This window comes from Choloepus didactylus, chromosome 5 (assembly GCF_015220235.1).
Source record: "Choloepus didactylus isolate mChoDid1 chromosome 5, mChoDid1.pri, whole genome shotgun sequence".
NCBI classification, from domain to species: Eukaryota; Metazoa; Chordata; class Mammalia; order Pilosa; family Megalonychidae; genus Choloepus; species Choloepus didactylus.
The window spans coordinates 50,503,335-50,508,460 of record NC_051311.1 but is presented as its reverse complement, the minus strand read 5'-3'; positions in this window follow the sequence as shown (position 1 = coordinate 50,508,460).

Here is a 5,126-nt window from a genome sequence, read left to right as displayed (position 1 = left end):
ACATCCAGGACACCCATTATATATGTGGCAGTGTTAAAAGTGTGAAGTGATACTGCTGTACCTTAAAACTAATTGGTCACCCTACAGTTGGATGCCTTCCAATGATCCCTCAACTCATGTGCTTGTCACCCAGTGCTCCCAATTCAACTGAACAAAGGGCCCATCTCTCTTCCTGTCTCCCTGACCACAAACCGATGAGTCTAAAAGGCACTCTGTGTGCAGGTGGAGAAAATGCACCTTTCCCTCCTTCCGCTTTGCATCACCTGCAAGCAACTTTCAGGCACTCTGTTTTTCCAACACCCTGTTGCCCACTGTATCATTTATCCCAATTCCTTCACACTGATCCCTGCTTGGCCCATTGACCCTTATCTATTTTCCCTTTCCCTCTGATTATCCAACAACTTCTCCTCTGTTGGATCAGGAAGTCCCTAATTTCCACCATGACAAGAACTTGTGAGCTGAGTCTCAGCACAAAAGAGCAAAGCACTTCCATTCCTAAGGGGCTTAGTTACACAACCGGGAGCATGAATCCTACTAGTTGGATAACATTGAGCAGCTAACCTCTCTATGGCTATTTACCTACCTATAAAATGGGAATAATAATAATAACTGACTTTATGTAGTTAAATAATATAACGCATGTGAAGCCCTTAGCACAGTGCCTAGAACACAGTAGATATTCAATAAATATTATTAGCTGAAATATTATCCTTTAACCTTCTTTCAGCTTATCAGGAATACAGGTAAGAGCAAAGCCTTGGCTGTGCTTGGCTTCCCATCAGCCTCTGTCTTAAAAGAGAGGCCCTCCTTGTGGGCGTCTTAGTTATCAGTGTTTCTGTAGCTCCTGCATCATCCCAGTCCTTAACTTCCAGCAGGGTAGCTCAGCCTAACTGCTTTCTCCCTGAGCCTCCCAGGCCACTCTGTCTCTAGGATGGTCCCCATCCCACTCTGCCTCAGATTATTCCTATCAGCTCTCTTAGTGGGGACATTCAGGAGGATATTTCCCACTCCAAAAGCAGCAGCCAACTAAAAAGTTTTTCAAAAGTAAGTGATTTAGTAAATAACGCTGATTTGCTTTGCAAAATTTTAAGACTAAGTTTCATTATCTACATCATTAGAACATATACACACACACACACTCCTTTCCTTCTAACTCATGGATATCAAAGCACCCAACTGAGGGCTGAAGAGCTTGCTTTTGTTAACATTCTACCGTTGAGAAGGGAAGGAACAGATAGTCTAGGAGCAAATCTCTATGGGAAGACATTTTGTAGTTTGTCTTTGAGCGTCTTGTTCAGGAGCTCTACTTGCAATACCATTTGGAGTCAGCTTTAACCAAAGAAAAGCAAAACTCTAAAACATCTCTAAAAGGATTCATCCAGGTCTGCTGCCTGAGATTCTTGTAGAACTTGCAGCAGCAATAGAGAAAACTTTTATGTTTCTTATTTGTAATAATAATAGTGACTAAGAATAACAGCTAAGATTCATTGCACACTATGTGCAAGGCACTGTTCCAAGCGTTTTTGCATGGGTTGATTCATTTAATTGATACAATTAACTTCAGTGAAGGATTGCTCAAGAAGGAAGGCTTTCAGTCAGACAAATTTGTGAGTTGTTACCAAGACTAAATAAATAATATAGGTAGAGCTCTTTAGCCCAAGGTTTTAATTGTAATTTCACAGGCATAGAGAATTGAATGATACATTTGAAAAATATGTATTGTTAATTAAACACACACACACACACACATACACACCAGGGAATAGAAAATGTTGAGATTCTTTCCAGAGTATTTCAATCTGCCCCTTCAATACGCCCATCTGGTGGAGGTGAACTTGGAGTGTTGTTTGATCTGTTGGTCCCAGTAACCAGTCTCTTCCCAAGCCTCAGCGTCCAGGCCACATCAAAGGAGCCACACAGACACTGTGAAATCAGAGGCACTGAAATCCTGCCCACACTTCAAAGGGCATTCCTCCTCCGGAAGTTGTTACAACAACCCTTTCAAGGAGGGTAAACAATAGAGCTCAGGGGACTCACAGGTAAGTACATCGACATCAAACTGGCTTCCACGCTGGGCCTAGAACATTCAGGGGCCCAAATGGTACACTCGAAAATGAAAATGTCACTCTATGTAAAGAATATTGGCCCTTGATGACTTCATTTCACCCCTACGAAAAGGGGCAGCCAGCAAGCCCTGACACAGACTGGGCCATCAATAAATGTCTGAGGCCCTCTTCCCTTTTGCCGTCTGTCAAATCCCCACGGACAACTCAGTTGAGTCCTGGACTTCCACCCTTTGGTCTACAAATCTGATGGTTCTGTTTGAAAATCACAACCAAAAATAAGCACTCCCCATCTTTTTAGCACGCGGTGCGAGGTGGTGGTAAAGGAGGGTCCTATAACTAAAACCCGCCTTCTTCTGGAACAAGTGCTCTGGACCCAGCATTTGAATTCTTCTCTCCCCGTCCTCCTGCTGCAGGTCCTCAGCAGCTGGCGATAGACGCGCGGGGTCGACGAGCCCGTCCCCACTCATTTGTGGCCCCATTTTTAGTGAGAGACTGAGTGACGGGAGTTTTCTAGTGCGCCCCTCATTTGTTGGGAGGTGGCCGGTGGGGTTCTCCGGGCGCGCGCGCACCTCCCCTTATCGCTGCTCCGTCACACACCCCTGAACTCTACGTGTCCTCCCTGCCTTCGCGGGTTCATACCTCATCCCCCTCTAACCTCTCCGCACCCCTCAACCCCTCGCAGTCCCCACTGTCCCGCGCGCCCGCACGCCCCGCGCCCTCGCGACTGAACTCCCGCCCCGCCCCGCGCGCTCGCCCCGCTCCCCCGCCCCCGCCAGCGCGCGTTGCGGAGACGTGCGGCACGTGCGCCGCGCGGTGATTGGCAGCGACGCTCGCGTCTTCGCCCCCGCGCGGGTGCGGATCCCCGAGGCCGGCTTGCAAAGAGGCGTCTGGAGGGGCAGGCGGGTGGGTGCTGCAGGCGGTCCGGAGGGCTGGGACCTGCCACGGGGGGAGACCCCGGCGTCCGCACGCCTCCTGCGCTCCACGGGTTCGTCGCGGCGGCAGGAAAACAATGACAGCCTGGCGGGGGTGAGGAGGCAGCGGCTGAGGGATCACCGCTAATTGCACCGGAGTTCTCTTGCGCGGCAGTGCTTAAATAGGCTTGCTCTGAACAGCTGTAGGTGCTGTTCCTGCCGAGTGAAAATACTTTCTGTAGGTGATCAGATGTTTTCACTATAGAGCTTCAGGACAGAACGTATCTTTCTTCCTGTGTTCTGGGAGGAGGGAGGGGAGGCGTTAGGAAGGAGGCTGAGGATTTGAACGCAGCTGGCGCAGGACCGGAGAAAGTGACAAAGGCCCGCAGCTCACGTGCGTGGCCCGGGGAGCGAGGCTCCGCCTCTGAGTAGGGGCCCAGAAAAATGTCCCTTACGGGACCGGGCGGTGGCCAGGCTTAACCAGGAAAGGTTCCCCCAAGGAGGCGACTGGAGCGGAGGATGTCGGGGCTGGGCAGGGGACTGGGAGGAGAAGGGCGGCGGGGCAGGCAGTGAGCGCGCGGAGGAGGGGGCTCCCGGCGGGCTGCGGGGCGGGTGTGGACAGCAACGGAGTGAGCAGCCCTAAGTGATACGCTGTTGTGACCTCAGATGGGGCTGTCTCGCCTCATTCCAGCTGCGGTGAGGATTCACTGACCCAATGAAAAATCGACTCAGAAGGTTACCGAACCAATGAAAACTTGCCGGGCTGTGAGGATTTCCCAGTAGAAACAGGGAGAGCTGGCAGACCGCCTTCTCCTGGGGCTGCCTTGCCAGAAGCCTAGGACGGGTGTGCATCAAGGACCAAAATCCTAGGAGCGCATTCATTTATTCATTTGTATTAGAGCGCCTACTGCTTGTTTGTAAGGCACATGCCGTGGTCGGTAGAGCAGAGAGAGAGAGCAGAAGTGAGTAAACGTGGTTTCTGACCTGAGGTATTAGCGAAGATTACTCCCGCTGTTCTATTTCCCCACTAAACGTGTTAGCGTGTCTAAACGTTTGTGTCTAAAAATTGCTTTCATATGCCTTATTTTATCCACTAATCATTATAATCTATGAGACATGCATTATTATTCATATTTTACCAGCGAGGAAAGTCAGGCTCAGCTATGTTAAATATGCCGAGTGAGACAGGTGGTGAGTGACAGGATTGGGACTGGAATTCAGGTGTCCCAACTGTAAATCTGGAGCTCTTTAAATATTTCAAAGGAAACTAGGCTTGCTTTATGATCCTAGTGCAAAGGGCACACCCAGTGATTAAAGTGAAGTCCTAAAGGACTGTGTGTATGGGTATGTATGTGTGTGTGTGCATACACACACACACACATATACACATATGGCCTCAGTTACTGCTCTTTCAGATTGTCCCCTTGAAACACAGGCTTGATCTGCTACATTACACCTATTTGTTAAGAAGAGATTCCCATTGAGTCACTGTCAGGAAAGCAATTACCAGAGGAGAGAATGAGGAGGGGTTACCAGCTATAGATTTCCTGTCATATTGGTCCCCAACTAGAGATGCTGCTTCCTGTCACATGGGCTGGGCCCTGGCCTGCCTAAAAGACTATACCCAGGGGGACCTCTGAAGCCTCTACCTCAGCCACTGCCTTTGTCCCAGCCCTGAGGAAACAAAAAACAACTTGCCCCTTCTATGGCCACAATGACTTTGTTAAAATAGGAGTTTTTCTCCTAGAGGATTTGTCCATCAGGCACTTGCTGTGCCACTACGGTGGTGCCAGGTGAACACTCTGGGCCTCTTCAGCAAAGTGGGTGATGGTCACTGGCTCCCAAGACTGAACGCCAATTGCAGTCATCCAGCAAGCTTTTAAAAATACATATTGCTGAGCACATCTCTGATTTGGGGTTTGGGAGGTGCCGGGTGCACACTGTTTTGTTTTGAGTTGCTTTAAATACTCTGAATTGATTTGGATGATCAGCCAGGTTTGGAACCCATAGATGTAGAATGCCATCCATCTGAAAAGTTTGAGATCACTCACGGGTGAAAATAGAGGATTGTTGGTCAGATGAGGAACCTGTAATTCAGATATTCATAATGGCTAAGAGAAAAGAAAAAAAAAAAAATAAGAACATAATG